The sequence below is a fragment of the Emydura macquarii genome, unplaced genomic scaffold (genome assembly GCF_026122565.2).
Source record: "Emydura macquarii macquarii isolate MOO-44397 ecotype Brisbane River unplaced genomic scaffold, CSIRO-AGI_Emac_v2 contig_312, whole genome shotgun sequence".
Lineage (NCBI taxonomy): Eukaryota > Metazoa > Chordata > Testudines > Chelidae > Emydura > Emydura macquarii.
Window position 1 is genome coordinate 4283108 of NW_027130449.1, and position 17406 is coordinate 4300513.

The following is a 17406-nucleotide window of genomic DNA, read 5'->3' on the forward strand; positions in this document are numbered from 1 at the left end:
CAAAATAGTAAACTTTGTATACTCAGGAAATCAATAATGAATTGGAGATCATCCACCCATTTGCTAGGACATTACTGAATGAAGGGGCACGTTTACTTTTTTATTTATTTATTTATTTTTAAGGATTGCACATCTAAGTAACAATTTAAAGAACAAGGCCTTAAGCACATTTTTGTCTTTGGATGGTCCGTGTCATCAAAAACCATCTCTCACTTTATATGCATCACAAAGCGTTAAAGGGATGAGATTCCCAGTGAACAGACTGTCATAAGAAAGCATCTCTTTTCTGAAGAAGCAAAAGCATGTCTTATTTTTCCAGCATTAGCTTTTCATTTGGGATTTTAAAACCTTGGAAAGAGCAACTGTTAAAAAGAAAAATGAGAACTTTAAATAAACCCTTTTAAATAGTAGAAATGGCACTCTAATTAATTTTAGAAAATGCCATAGTGAATAGGTCACTCCTACCATGGTTAATATACCCAATTACTGACTGCACTTAGTAGGCTAGCACTACGGCAGCATTTAATCAACATATTGTTTTCTTGCCCTCTGAAATCTTGATCATTCTCTCTTTAGTCTCTGGACAGGCTTTTAATAATACAGACGATGATGCAGCCAACCTAGTTAAATGTTCCGCGCGTACGAGGTTCAACTGAACTTTGGGACTCAAAAGTATCTATCAATTTGCCTAAAGTGTTTATTAATTTGCATGAATATTTAAAAGGCAGTTTCTATGCTTCCATTAAAGAAAAACTGCACTGGAAAGACTAGATCACTCAGAAGAGGTCAGTAGCTTTGGGCAACTTCTATTGTTCAATGGACTGTATTTTAGCAACAAGCATCGCTAAGGTTCTACAGCAGCAAAATCTCACCTCTGCAATGGTCTTGCACATTTTCCAGATATATGTACATTCCCCCTTCTTTCTCCCTCTCCCCCCTCACACACACTCTTTATTTCACTGAATCCTCTGTGACCCTTACTTGACAAAAAAATACCCCCACGTATTCCAATGCTGGATGACACTTCATTTGCTCTCACCTGCAAATACACTTGGACTGGCTGTCAAGGTGACCAACTTTGTTTAGTCAGCTAAAGCAGCTCTGCTAGAAGGATCTTGACACCACTGGACAAGTGTCATCAAGGTGACAAATGGCCAATTTTCAAGAGACACCTTTCAAATCCACTAGGCAAAAAAACAAAGACAATACAAATAAAAACAAAGCCACTCCGAACTTTAAAATTGTGTGTTTAAGAATGTAATATCTTGTCATCTTAATCCCAAAGCAAGAGATTCATTTAACACATGTAAAATAATTAATTCATCGTCATGCTATGAAAGAGCCAAAACAGAGCAGCTGAGATTCAACAGAGTTGTCCATTATGGATTCTACTCTTCACCTCTCCTAGGTTTGGCAGCTTTGTTAACTGTTTTTTCTCTGTTCTGTTAAGTCTCAATTCAACAGTACTTCAGTATTCAGTTCGCACATCAGTGCTTTGCTGAATTCAGATGGATTTAAACCAGAGAGAAAATAAATGTACTAAGTGCAGCTCATTAGTGTATTTCATTATGCATGTTGAAAATAGTGCAAAAGGTAAAACTGCATAAATGGTGAAAAGAAAATTAGATATTTACAATTCCATTTTAATGATCTAAGATCTTATGGAGTAACAAAGGTCAAGATATTTTTAATATAATTTATTATCCCACAGTGTTCCCTTAGAACTGCCAAAGCACAAATTATCACTACAGCCCCAATCCTGCAAACATTTACATACGTGCTTTACTTTACTGCCATGAGTAGACCTATTGAAATAATGGGTGTTTGCAGGATTGGGGCCCAACATAATAAAAGATCAAATTTTTATGTGAGGAGTCTCTACATTTGGGATGGGTGCACACTAAAACTGCACAACTGAACACAGCATCTGAATGTGGGAATTCGAAATAAAGAACAGCAGTCCAGTGGTAAGGCACTAGGTTGGGACTAAGGAGAGCTGAGGCAGGTGTTGAGCTAAAGTAATTTGCACCGGCTGAAGATATACCTCTTGGTTTTAATTCTTGCCTCCGCCGCAGACTTTCTGAGCGGCTTTGGACAAGTCAATTAATCTATCCTGGGCCTCAGATACCCTTCTGCAAAATGAGGATATTACTACTCTCTTCTCTACCCTTTGTCTTGCTTACTTGAGATTGTGAACTCTTGAGGGCAGGGACTTTCTCTTACCATATTTCTGTACAGCACCTAGCACAAAGATTTTCTGATCTCAGTCGGGGCCTTCAGGTGCTACCGTAATACAAAATAAGAAGAATCTGAATCCAAACTGCCTTAAACTTGAGGAACTTCAGATTTGGTCCCAGATGTGTTCAAGTGGCAAACTCTGACCTGAACTGGGCTACAGCGAATTAATTCAGGCCCATCTCTACTTTGAAATATTTACTAACCATTTGATGGCAATGCAAAACTATGTTAAACAGCGTTAGTCTTCCCAAAAGTGAACAACTGGGAAAAGATGCTTTCAACACACTGAATAATCAAGGGCAATCAGTTACAATTAGCCTTGTGTGTTGTAAAGTGACAATTACAGTTCCTAACATGAGACAACATTTAAAATGTGTTCCATCCACTAGCCAGTTTAGCAGAAAAGACCTTTTGCCAACTAAGCCAAATGTTGCTGTTACTTTCATTCATTCATGCAGAGTCAATCCCATATCTGGCTATACTTTTATGCAGATGAGCTCCCATCTACACTACAAAAATAGCCATGTTTAGACTAGTCTGTGTATCATACTTATATGCAGTGGTGTAGCCATGTCGATTCCAGGATATTGGAGAGACAAGGTGGGTCAGATAATATATTTTATTGGACCAACTTTTGTTGATGAGAGAGACAAGCTTTTGAGCTACACGGAGCTCTTCTTCAGGTCTGAGAAAGGTACTCAGAGTGTCACAGCTAAATACAAGGTCAAACAGATAGCTTAGCTTTAAGTAGTTAGCACATATTCTAAGGGACTATTCAAGTGAAGTGGCCCCTTTAACATCCCTGTAGTCATTGGACAAAAAGAAGTGTTAGCCAACGAACTCACGCAGAAAAACGATAAAAGACAAAAATACCATATCACCCGTGAATGAATTCTTTTCACAAGCAATCACTCCATATCCAACTTAAAACTGCTCAACACCTTCGAACGATGAGCCTTGGAGCTTAAATTCATTACTTTGTTAGACACTAAAAATAATGGTTTTAATAAAGATGCTGGATTTATGGCTTATTACAACCATCTGTAACCCATTAACCCCCCTTTTAGTCCTATGACTACAGGGATATTAATAGGCCACTTCAGGTCGAATGTTCCCTTAGAATATGTGCTAACTACTTATGCTAAACTATCTATCTGTTTGACCCTGTATTTAGCTGAGAGTACCTGAATCCCAGACCTGAAGAAGAGCGCTGTGTCAGCTCGAAGACTTGTCCCTCTCACCAACAGAAGTTGTTCCAATAAAAGATATCACCTCACCCACCTTGTCTCTCTAACATGGTTCTGACTAATCATGCCATTTCTTTCTTGCCTGGAGGTGGTGAGGAAAAAACAAAATAATACATGTTACAATCAGGTTAGGCTGCCTATTCACAAGCAAATTTAGTCATTAAGCCAGTGCAACAACTGGTGAAACCAACTTTGAAGGCTATCACACAGAAAAATGGCCGGCATTTTTACCTCCACGCTATGCCATCTAACTCTGCCAGTGGCATTCTGGATTTCATGGTGGTTTAAATGCTGGTGGTCACTGGCATCCCCACCGTTGCCACCATTATTGCAACACAGCATGTTATTATAGAGGGAAAAAAGCCAGCATAGGCACTCCTCCCCTGTTACATACCAAGGCTAAAACACAGTTATGACATTCTCCCCTCCCTCCTTCACACCAATCAACACAAAGCCTGAGAGAACTGTTTTACATCCCTAAGCATGACTTTTCCATCTCTGCTTTAAAAGAATATGTTAAAGGAATCAGAGTCTGGAAGACCCTGGAAAAACAGAAGGTGCTATCTTTGGGATTTTCTCACACTGCATTGTGCGCCTCCTGGATGGAATACATGCCAATTCAGTGGTGGAAGAAATCACTTTAACTAACACTGAAATAAAACTGCTGTCAGTCTGGGCCTAATACACAAAGCCAGAAGAAGTTGGCATCTTGAACAATCATAGCTTCTGTGACAGCCTTTATAATTCCTCTAGGCTGTCTCTTAAAGTAAGAGGTCACTGATACCGGTATACACTAGGCAATTTGCAAAGGAGAAGTCTCTCAAAGATCACCTCCCACAGGGAAGGAAAATAGCTCAGACACTCTTTTCAGAGCTTTCATTTAAATGTAGAGCAGGTCCTACAGAAATAATGCCCACAAGAAGTCAATTAATATTCTAATATACAAAGTTAAAAAATACTAGCAATTCTCTCCCAGTTTCCTTGTTCAATATGGAGTGAGTTTAATAGTAAGGGCAATGAGAGTTTGTTGCATAGCAACCTTTTTGTATTAAAATCTTGGAGAAGGCTCAGCCCCCATAAGTAGGACCAAATTTTCAGGGAACTCAATTTTCATTTAGGCCTCTAGATTACCGTGGCCAGATGTTTTAAAGGTCTAAACTCTTACTGAGAGCAACAGGAGCTGGTGCTACGTGCAGAGCCCTTGAAAATACACCTGCATATTTAAGGTACCTAACTAGTAGCTGTTAAAATTTGCCCCTAAATAATTGAGCAAAAAAAATGCCGTGTGTCTGTTTTGTTTAGAATGCGTTGGGAGGCAGGAACTGTCTGCATTTGGGGACTTTTATGAGATGTTGAGCGTTTTGCTGGGGTTTAAAGCATGTGAAGACTTCAATAACTCTGCCAGAGGTTATGGGTCTATTACAGCAGTGGGTGGGTGACGTTCTTGGCCTGCAACGTGCAGGAGGTCAGACCAGATGATCATATTGGTCCCTTCTGGCCTTAAAGTCCATTTGAATCTAGAATCTTAGAAGCAGCATTGTTTTGAGTCTCTGCTGATGGATAAGGAAAACACTGTTTGGCCCTTTCCACATCTGGAAATTATTACTAAAACTTCCCACTGCTGAAGTATCACGCACACTCATTGACCTTGACCAGCTAAATGAAAAAATGTTAAATTGTGTCTACACCAGGTAAATGGGCGTGGAAATGTCGGGATCAGCTAATTCAATCTAACCTCAATGTTTTAACTTAACGAGGACAAAGTCATAGCATAAGGACCTGTCTACATCAGGGAAATTTGTACCAATGTAGCTGCACTGGTGAAATGCCCTAATAAAAAACACGCTGCCCCAGTGCAAAACATGCTGCTCCAGTGTGATTACTGGTACAAGTCCTATGTTACACCAATACAGAGATACACAACTACAAATATCCCGGTTATCGACAGCCCCTTACAGAATCAAACAGCAATTACTTTGTCCTGTTGGAATAATGTTTGATTGTTAAATCTATTTGAAAAGAAAATACACAAAAGAAACCCTGATCCTCTTGTCTAATGTTCTCAAGGGTACAGCTGCAACCACTACTATCCAATCATTTCACCTTCAACACCCACACACATTTGTGTTACAAAGCATTTGAACTGGCATGCATGTCTGCTATGAATGGAAGCCCTGCTGCTATCTTTCCGGAGATGAATAGGAGAAGAACAATTAGCCAAGGCTTCAATCTAATTCGGGGAGGGGACGGGGGCTGGGGAGACAAAGGGGTAGTTACATCATAAAACAAAATTAAACTCTAAAGACCATTTGGAAGGTTTTTTGGGGAGTTGGTTTGTTGCGTGTGTAAGCCAACATTGTTGGTGATGGTGGTGCTTTTGGTGGCTTTTTTTGTTGGGGGGTGGAAGGGAGGAAAAGTAAATGCATTGTTTTTACTTAGCTTCAACATGAAGTTATTGCATTTATGTCTGAGCATCATGGGTCTTCTAAAATGGATAAAGACGCTACCTCATCATAAGTCTTTTATTATTACTATTATTACTACTACTACATTTGTATGGTATTCATTTTCTGATAGGAATTTTACTGACAGATATAAAGATGAAAGTCCTGCCCCGAAGGACTCACAATCTAAAGCATGCTTTGAAATTCAAAAAGCCTTTCTGGACCCATTCTCCTTTTACTGGAATGAATTGTATGCATTAAAGTAGCACGGAGGGGCCCAAATTGGGATTGGATCCCAACTGTGCTAAACACCGCACTCACTCATGGCAGGAGATTGATTGTAAGATCTTTGAGGCAAGGACTAGCTAAATAGACAAGACAGAAAAATGATGATGAGGAGGAAATATTTATCCTCCATTTTAAGGATAGGAAACTGAAGTGCAGAAAGATCAAGTGACTTGTCCAAGATCAGAAAGAAAGTTTTAGCAGAGGCAGGAACTGAACCCAGATCTCCTGAATCTCTATCAGAGCCTTAGCCACAAAGAGCATTCTTGATCTTCAAGACACATTTGCCAAATAATCAATATTTTTATATATATATAAACAAGTAGCTGAAAACAAGATTTTCGCTTTTGTTTCCCCAAGACCCCAAACAAACTGCCCTACAGACTTTCCTTTTACAGTTGACTACATCCATGGTGGTTTCATGAAGAAATCTATGTGAACATCCTGAAATATCTTCTATATAGCCCAAGGATACTCATCTAGCTCTGTGGCCATCAAAAGCCGACTAACTGCCAAAGACGATAATTTCCAGAGACCACGAAGCATCTCTGTGTTGTTGTTTTGTTTTTTAAATGAATAAACTCAAAGAAAAAAGCCACATATTTGAGTTAAGATGAAGGTGTTTGGTATTTTGCAGGTTTTTAAAGCAAACTGTGAATAATGAAATTCGCACACTCCAAAAACAAGTGTGATCAAAAACAAAAGCTTTTTAATCGCACTATGAAAAAATATCAATCAGGAATTTTCATCCATCATTAAACAAAAGTATTAATCATAGTGCTTTAAAACATTAAGTTCTGCAAGCTCTATAATTTAAATCACAGGCAGGCAAAGGAAGTCTCTGAATTACTTGCCAAACCCCAACTTCATTTTAAGGAAAAAGATGAACTGCATATTCACAAACTATGCAAGAGTGAAGATAAGAAGAACAGAAGGCTCACCTTCCCAAGTGTTCATGGGGGAAAAGGTATAAAAGACGTTTAATTACCTATGTAGGTGGCAGTAGTGAACGTATGAAAAAGCTCCAGCAAAAGGGTTTTGCGTTGCCTCTCCCCCAAGAGAATTCATTTGCATTAAGTACTTCTGCGTGGGGAAGGCCTGAATATATCATTTTAAAATGATTACAGGAATAATAACTTGCTGAGAACAGTCCACAGTCTGCCACCGTTGCATGCCCCACTCAACCCAAATAAATACAGACACAAAGAGATCATCAAAGGGGATTGGCTGTGCAGAGACATTTGGAACCAGTGCAATTATATTAGATGTATAAGTAAACAGAAAAGGTGCATGACATAAACTGATTAAAGACACCAGGAAACAAACTGTAGAAATAAGTGAAGGGTGGTGGAATGACTCAGCAGGAAGAAAGCCAGCTGCGGACAGCATGATCTCTTTCCCAACAGACAATATTTATCACAAGAAAGTAAAATAAATGAAGATAAACAGAAACTTCCCAGCTTGGGATTCAACCCAGCCCTATGGACGCCTGTGAGAGCATCTGGACCTTCTGTTTTCCAAGCAGCCATTCTTATTGCCCTTTTCTGAACACCTGAGCAAGTAAACAAAGGAAGGAAACTGAGATGGAGTTAAGATCTTGTTCACCAGTGGCTCTGCACTGCATTTACAAGGCATTCCTCTACACAGAGAAAGCTTTGAATCAGGAATAATGGGCTAGGAAGATGCAGCAACTGAAGCTACAGCCATGAAAGCTATTTGAAAGTAGTTAGATGAGTGCACAGAGGAGACATGCACTGATCTAGAGGAGCTGGCACAAATCAGGGCACAGGCCAGCAACAGGGTGGGACTGCAGCAGAACCAGGATGCAGTAACCTCCTTTCTCCTGGGGCATCGAGCCAGTGAGGGGACATTGTCAAGGCAACAAAATAACCATGCAATTCCTCATATTCCTGCCAAAGCCTCCTCCAATAGGGGGTCCTCTGTAGAGTAACTGGCCCAAACTAAAGCTACCCTTCTCTCTGCATTTTCCCGAGGGACAGAATAGGTGGAAATGCTTCCTGCCCTCGCCTGGCAATGTGATCCTCTTGAGGCTCAGCAGTCCTGGTACAACAGACCTCCCTGTGCCGGTAGAATGAACCCAGTCCACTCTACAAAAGAAGATAAATGGGTTAAGTCTAGCTAGGTCATATGGCCTCCACTGCTCCAGTTCCAATGTGTTACTGTGCCCAATATTTCCCTCACCAGCACTTCTACACAGACTTCCAAAAAATTATGTTAAATTCTCTATTGCCAAACTACAATTGTAGCAAATACTGTAATCCCTACTGCAAATCTGTCTGCATAAAAAACAAGGTTAAGGTCCCAATTCCGCAAAACCTGCAAGTACTTGCTTAACTTAAAGAACTTGCTTAAATCCCATTGAGTTAAATGAGATTTTAGCATATGTTCAAGTGCTTTGCTGAATCAGGGCTAAAAGCAGCATATAGATGTGTTTACAAGAGCTTAAAATCTCTCACCATTGCACTAGCATCGATATGGCATTACCAGTGGCAGAAAGAGTGGGAATTAGATAGCCCATCTGCCAGCATTTTCACTTCCATGTTGTCTAAACTTGCACAGAACAGGCTGAGATGACTTGGTGGTTACAAGATCAGAGGATATCGTTGCTTCGTCTGTGCTATCGTCCCCTACCACAGAGAATTTTAAAGAGGAAAAAAAGCTAGTATTGGCAATTCCAAATATGGCAGCTGAAGAGTTAATTCAAGAGTACCTGGAAGCCTTTTCTAAATCCTCTTCTTCATTGTCAATCCCATCATCTGCTTCCATGTCTGACATAAAGACGCTGTCCTGTCCTGTCCTGTCCTGTCCTGTCCTGTCGCGCTCTTCTCACTTTCAGTTCCTATTGCTCAGGAAATTAAACCCACAGACCTGAACTGAAGAAACCCAGTGCTCGCCATGCATCTGCTTGCATGTGTTTGTATGTGTGTGGCGAAACTGCCAGTGATAAGGAATCAAGATGAACCCTTGACTATAACATCAGAATGAATTACAACTGTTAAACAGAAAGACACTTGCAGGAGACTCACAGAATCTGCAGTGTTACAGTGGCACTTGCGCTACCCATTTGTCACTCCTCTCACATGCCTATGAGATGCAGATACCAATACTTACCTATTTAATAGACAGGGGAAAATGAGGGACAAGAGAGATTAAATGATTTACCACCCCCTCCAGAGTCAGAGTCTGGAACAGACTGAACCCAGGAGTTCTTTCCTTATTACCATTAGAGAACACTCCCTTTTCTCACTAGAGCAGCCTCCTTTTCATAAGATTCGACCAACAACTCCTTTCTCTCAACTTCATGCTGATAATTGGATTGCTCACAAGAGCAATATTGACATAATGCAGAAGTGCACATTTTCCCTTAGTGGCAGCCTGCAAAAAAGGATGAGAGATGGGAGGGAAATGTTGTTGTAAACAGAGAGCTGGTAGAGAGCTGTCTGAAAGGTAACATATAGCAATGTAATTGCTTTTCCACAATGACTAAGTTAAGCTAATACTTCAGTCCAATCCACATTGCTTTGTGTCAGAGGCTGGAATATTTCACTACAAAACATTTAATTGTCCTGAGTCACGCTGTTGGTCATAAAATGCCTTTATGAACAAAGTATACAAAAAAAGTGAGTGATCTGGCAAAGTGCATAAAATAAGAAAAGGGTTTTGTGCCATAATTTTATGTCAGAAATCAGTTTTTTGGGGATTTTTTGTTTTTAAAGACCTAAAAAGCTTAGGGGAGCTGTAATGGCTTAAACTGAAAAGGTTTTTAAAATAATAAATAAATAAATAAAAATCTATTGTGCATAATGAACAACTCCACCGAAAAATAAGACAGTAAAACTTAAAGAAAGAAGTAGTAAAAAAGATAGTTAAATGAAGCTATAAAAACTGGAAGTATAAGACATATTCTAGGAAACAAACTGGTGTGATAGACAGCACTTGCAAAAGATTTCTGCCAAGAATAATGCTTACAAAGCAGCCAAACAGCCAACAAAAAAAATCTCTTGGAAAGTGAGTCAACTGCCACTCATTCCCTGAATTGTTAGCCACATTACCATAATGCTATGAAAAGAAAGCTCATCCTGTCAGCAGGATTCAAGCCAGTCAAACAAAAAACTCCAGTGCAATATAAAAGAGATTCTAACCACTAAATCTGATTACAAAAAAAGAGAGAAAACCTGCTCTAAAGAAAAATGAAGAGCCTGAAAGAGAATGAAAAAAAGAATAATTAATGATCAAAGAGGAGGACATCAGGTTGACAGAGAATATTCAAGACCTATTAGAAATCAATGGAACTTAGACAATTTCAGGCCCTGTTTATACTAAGGGCACTAAGAACCTTTGAAAATTTTACCCAAGTGACATAGGCTATGTCTACACTTCAGACATTACAGCAGCACAGATGGACCGCTGCAGCTGCGCCACTGCAAGGTCTTCCATGTAGACACTCTATGCCGATGGGAGAGAGCTCTCTCGCCAGCAATTAAACCACTCCCAACGAGCAGTGGTAACTATGTCAGCAGGAGAGCATCTCCTGCTGACAAAGTGCTGTCCATAGTGGTGCTTTTGTCAGTGAAACTTATGTCTGTCCGGGGTGCTTTTTCATACCCCTGGCCGACAAAAGTTTTACCGACAAAAATGCTAGTGCAGACAAAGCCTTAGAAGACTAAGTTGCCAGGGGATGTTGTGAAGGCCAAAACTATATCAGGGTTTAAAAAAGAACTAGATAAGTTAATGGTGGATAGGTCCATCAATGTCTGTTAACCAAGATAGACCGGGATGCAGTGCCATGCTCTGGGAGTCCCTAACCTCTGAGTGCCAGAAGCTGGGGGTGGACAACAGAGGACAGATCACTTGTTGATGGCCTGTTCTGTTCATTCCCTCTGAAGTACCTGGCATTGGCCACTGTCAGAAGACAGGCTACCTGGCTAGACAGACCATTGGTCTGACCTAGTATGGCCATTCTTCTGTTAAGTATCCATTATCAAAAAAGAACATACTCATCTGTGTTAGCATTACTGGGACCCCCTTATGTACATGTGACACCAGTAATTTTTAACACTGAGCAGCATTAAAGGCATAAAGTATATCAAGTGACTTCATGCTTAAAATGATGGGGGTAGCCGGTCTTCTTCTTCTTTGTATGGCTGATGTAAATGTAGAGCAACAACTATAATTTTACAGTCAGATGGTTAAGCCAGCTAATTGCATCCAGCGTAGCAGAGTGTGATGCCTGCTTTGTATTTGTGAATTGGGCATTGAGTGGTCTGTTTTAGGTGACCACAGTCGCACACTGGAGATGTTTAATTTTCCATTTGTGCAGCAAGTATATGCATCTGCCATGGTCTGTGCGGATGTGGTTTAGCGTACACCACCACCTGAAGTCACATAAGCCCTTTTGGACCCACACAGTTAACCTTCATCAATGCAACTTCCACCCTGATGAAGCGCAGAAAGCCGAATGTTTACTAGAGGTTACACATAAATACCTCGTAAAAGACCCTGCTCAGAAGATCCCTGGCTTCGATCTCCCATGAAGCTTATGGGGTAACCAGTGACTTATCTACACTAGTACAAGCAAGGGTTGGGAAACGTTTAAAAAGTTTCCCTACTGTAGACATGGCCTCCAAGTTGTATTTTTTAAGATAAATTCTACCTCCTTGATTTTTTTTTTAAATGGTTAATGTAATATTTTGTTTGAAAGTTATTTCTGAAAAAGAAAATTCTGAAATGGATGATTTCCAAAGGATTCTAATGAGTCTTGAATACTCCCACTCTCCTCGTGCAACAGGAAACAGGCTTGCAGTGAAATACAAAGCCGGATCGCTCAGGTGACATCTCCCCACTGAATGGAGCTACTGGTACCGTAGGCCATATTGTTCCCTTGGGGGCCTTGCTGTGAAGCTCTCCCCCAGCATGCACAGAAGAGGAATGTCTCACCATTCCCAAATTTTCTGCTGTGCAGAACACTCCGTGAGGGCCAGGGCCCACATGGGCAGGAGACTCTATTTACTTATGCAAATCCCCTTTCTATGTCGTGGACTCTCCTTCCCTTTAGGGAACCGGGGGACAGCTGTGTACAAAACTGTTCTGAAACTCAGTTTTAACAGTTGTTCTTATTTAGAAAATAATTATTGAGCTATCTACTGCAGCTTTCCGTTAAGACCAAATGGAACATGAATGAAGATGCTATTGCTCTGTTCTTATCTAATCTCTGCAATGTATCATGTTAATCAGATAATTATCCACGGATTCTTACATTAAACACAAGATTTAGTGACAAGTTTTGCAAGAAAACTCTTAGTGTTAATTAGCGTGAATTTCCTAGGATTCTCAAGGCTAATTTTAAAAGCTTTTCAAGCAAAATTTTAAAAGGCCTCCAACGCCATTAACAACCCCCATTTATCTGTTATGCTTTACTTTTCTCTTTAATGAATGAGTAAACAATACCATCCTGCACTTTTATGTCAGCTGCTGCTGTCTCATCACTGAATTACGAAAACCCTACAGTTGTGAACAAGTTTAGTCAAGAAGTACATTTTTTTTTCTTGGCATATCATCTTGCCTCTTAGTTGGACAAAGATTGATACTCCCCTCCATTACCATAACAGCGTATAATTAGTACTCTGTACCCAGTCTTGTTTTATAATAAATATAGAAGCATCTGAATGTGCTCATTAAAATGATATTTTATTTTTCCATTGGGCACAGTAGATTCTACTGTAAGCAAATGCAAAGTATTACTAAGAAAGAAGCACGATCAACCAAACAAAGTATGGGACTAGAGCTCAATTATCAACTCAACTCAGCAACCAAGTCACCATGTTCTCTGTTTTGAGTGCCTCAGATTTGGGCCCTAGGTGTCTAAAACTGAGCACCTAAACATGGAGGCACCCAAAATGAGTGGACAATTGTGAAAATTCTGGCCTGAACTAATATGTACCTCAATTTCCCCATCTGTAAAGTAAGGCTATTGCTACTTGCTTACTGCTGCACAGAGATCTTGGGAAGTTCAGTTTACTACTATTTGTAAACCACTTTTAGGATGGAAGGTGCTAGTGTATTATTATTATAAACTCTCAGACTTGAAGGTCAGAAGGGACCATCATGATCATCTAGTCTACACCCTGCATCTAGTCTAGACAGTGCAGGCCACAGAACCTCACCCGCCCACTCCTGTAGCAAGCTCTTACAAAGAAAGTCCTAACTGAATATAAAAAATAGGTCTGTTGTTTTCTGAAGCTCATTATAATGCCATCAAGAGCTCTTTGCCACGCTAATTTTTCTATTCTGTTTAATTTAGGTTCATATACTGCACCTAGCATCACAGAATCTGACCCACAACCCTCAGCTATATGTTCTTTTGAAATAGTCACAACGCAGAGTCCCGGTATTTCAAAAAAGATTGGTCACAAGATCAGTAGGTGCTTGGATATGACCATAACAGTGACTATGGAAGCAGGCACATTTACCGACAGGACAGCTAGAGTTGTACAAGTTCTGGCGCAGTATGTATTAGATTAAAAAATAAATGTCCCAAACAACGTTTACCTGCTTCCTTCAGAATTAGTACCATAATGAATGCTCCAAGTAAGGATTATGTTTAGCTCTTTATGAAATATATATATTGTATGTTAAATCTAATATTACCAAATGACTCTTCTAGGTGTTTAATGAATAACTAGCAAATAATGCTGATAGCTTTCTAATTAATCCCCTATTACAACAGCATTGAGGATGACACCGAAAAGGATTTATAAAACCCGTATTTCCTGTTCTGTACTACACGTTTATACTATGCACATCACTGTGGCATCTACAGATCAGTACCTACAGTGATGAGAGACAGAATTAAAAATGAAATAGATTAAACAGACATTCCGCTAAGGGTGCAGTTTTCACAGATTCCAACTCTTGCGTTCAAGCACCTTGTATGTGACCCGGGAGCACATTATTACAGCTAAAGGCTTTTTAACCCTCAGCTAATCATGGAGCAGCATGTTTCTGGATCTGCCAATAATATTGGCTCCCTCTAGTGCTGACTGTTAAGAAGACACCCACTTCAGCTCTATTTATATGCTATTCCAAGAACTCTCATTATCGGGACCCTGTCTCTACTTTACTCCCACTTATCTGAAATCCTGCCACCCCCATTTGGCAATAAGGGATGATTGCAACCCCCTCAACTTCTGTTCACAATGACACTATGGTGCCCTAAATTAATCCAATCTCTGCAAATGAACGTCTAGCACATGTACCTGGGACCCCTCATTGCACCAGTGTCGTTGCTCAATATTGGGGAGCAGCTTCTTCTAATCTGTTTTCTTCAACTTTGCATTTCAACTTTATTTGTGTTATACAAGTGTGTATTGGATTAATAAAAATCCTGCAGTTTTACCACACATTGTTGCAGGGTGCACTATTGTTGAACTCAGGTTCCCAAGAATGAGTAAGTGAATGAACAAATCCAAAATTTCGAAAGGGTTTTATTTTAACCAGCCAGGTCCAGCCAGTAACATCTGTTCATTATTTATAATATTCCTAGTCTCTTTTTTTAGGAAGGTGGCTGGTATGGTTGTTGTGGGGATTCCATCAGTAATTCAGCATCAGGGTAAACTGCCAAAGAAATTCCTTCTATAAACCCCAAATACGCAATGCAACGCCATTTTGTGAAATTCTGCCAGTAGATACATAAACATTTTCTTCCATTAGATAGCAGTTTGCAGTTATTAGGGCTTGTCTACACAGGGAAGCTATGCGAAATAAGCTAGAGTGTGAATTTCAAAAGCAACAGTTATTCTGCACGAGCTCTTCATATCAACACCCTTATTCTGCACTAAGGCCATGTCTACACTACCAATTATGCCAGCAAAACTTATGTTGCTCAGGGGTGTGAAAAAACACACCCCTGAGCGACATACGTTTCACTGGCATAAGCGATAGCGTGCACAGTACTATGTCGATGGGACAGCTTCTCCCGCCAACACAGCTACGGCCGCTCGTTGAGGTGGTTTTATGATGTCGATGAGAGAACTCCCTCCCGTCAGCATAGAGTGGCTATGCAAGTGTTCTTACAGCGGTGCAGCTGCATCAGTACAGCTGTGCTGCTATAAATTCGCAAGTGTAGACATGGCCTGTGTGAGCCTTTTTGCACTTTAGCTTAATCCCCTTCAAAAGAGGCATAAGAGTGTTTACAGAGAGATCCCCTAAGGGATAATGTCAGAAACGTCACTTTATAAAGAACAACTTAATTCAAAAACAACATTTTAATTTCAATGTCTGTGTAAACAACTGCTGATGTTCAACAAAATATATTAATCACAATGGGTATTTGTAATCAATCCCATATCTAATGTCAATATTTTGTTAGTAGTAATCTGATATGTAATCTAATTTGCATGGTCTACAGCACTAGCCCCCTGAGACATCTTGCCTTCCATTGGCTGCTATAGAGAAACAAAGAAAAGAAAAAAATATATATATATATGTATATATATATAAACTTCGAACAAGATTGTTAATCTTATTTTTTGTTTTTCAAGGGGTGATTTTCATTATTTTATTGAGAGTCCCACAATATTTGGCATTTTTCGGAAAGCCCCAGTTCCTGGAGTCACATGACTGATTAGGTAAGAACCTCACCTTTCATTAAAAAATGTGTGTGCGCGTGTCCATGACTGACTGACTAGCCCTTCCAGTTGTGAAGGAAGGCTTAAAAATGTGATCTGAGTGCACCCTACAAACTCAAAAACCAGAAGACGAATAAAAACAACCCAAAATCTGTAATTAAAAAAAGTAATCTAATGATTTTTGGGTCCTGACTCATGGTTTTTTTTAAATACTTAAGATCATCTGTACTGTAGATGAAAAGCAACTTTGCGGGACCCTCATTTACTTCAGGTGAGACTGCTGGTCCCCTGTGGGATTAAATGTGCACATACAAAATAGTCAGTCTCAGTTGGGAAGCTCCAACAGGACACTTGGCTTCCCAGTCAACATATACAGATGGGATTTTTAAGAAGCATTCACCATTGACCTAATTGTTCCCATTGGAGTTGATGGTAAAACTCCACAACAAACAAATCAGCTGCCTTCCTAAAAGGAATATTTAGGCAACTACAAAATGGGAAAATTCTCACTGCGTACAATGGGAGCTAAACTAGGCCAACACTGAGCACTGGGCACTTCTGTATACCCAGGGTGGGATGTATGTGGCGGGAGGGAGATATGGAGAGTCCAAAATTAAAGAGATGGGCAGTAACCCTTTAAAATCTTCCCTTGAATAGTCTCTGATTCATGAGAATCTGTCTAGTGTTATTAATAACATTTAATGATGCTATAACACACCCTTTCTTTTTTTTTTGCACTTACACAGAACCTTCTACTGAGGATCCCAAAGCATTTTACATAGCTACCTGACAGAGAGGTTTTGTAAGTCTTATTCTCATTTTACTCACAGCATGGAATTGTGAATCAGCATAAGATCATTCATTTCCCCGCCTCCCCCATCCACCTCCCTCCACTCACACTATGAAGGAATGTTGGTATCACATTTAATTTCATCCCTATAGCATGTCAGAGTCAGCACATACAGGAAGGAAACTAGGAGCCTCTCTGAAGTAAAAAAACAAAAAACGAGCAAAAAAAAATTCAAGGAAAATGAAATGAAAAGCACCTAAGCATTGAGTGCATGCCACAATTTAGATGCAAATCAAATCAATATCAACCTTTTAAGATTATTCCCCCTGAACCAGCATGCCAAAATAAATACATTATCTAAAGTAGTAGTACTATTTTAACCGAACAAAACCCAAAATTCCTCTTCCCCTTCCACAAAGGTAGGAGAGAAAGAAGGGAGAGGAAATAAATCAAAAACATGTGCGTATTGTCTCTTTCAGGTCACTCCTGTTTTCTACACATATGCCCTTAGAAAGGTATTGTATGTGTCTGACATCTTTTCATCAGTTTTAAGAGAGAGGCCTGTTTCCTTTTCACGTGGCTGCATCTCATTCATCTGTCCAACACTCACACATGAAAAGAGGGCCAAGGTCTGGGCAAGAGCCAGTAAAGCATATGTCAGGAAAATAAAAACTGTGAAACACATGATTATTTGCCACCACAATATTACAGTTATGTTCCCCCTCTAATTCTATTCCTGATGTGGGTTTGGTAAC

General features: G+C 39.8%; 1 protein-coding gene across 4 annotated transcripts in view; it reads right to left on the minus strand.

Moving 5' to 3' along the window:
* The window catches only part of ARHGAP32 (Rho GTPase activating protein 32), a 316253-nt gene that overhangs the window by 228801 nt on the left and 70046 nt on the right, over positions 1-17406 (minus strand). The window contains exon 1 of one of the 4 annotated variants that reach the window (XM_067563779.1): positions 1040-1135. The exons of the other annotated variants lie outside the window; for them this stretch is intronic. The gene's annotated coding sequence lies outside the window, so the exon portion shown is untranslated. Of the gene's footprint in view, positions 1-1039; positions 1136-17406 lie in introns of those variants that run through there. 4 annotated transcript variants of the gene reach the window in all.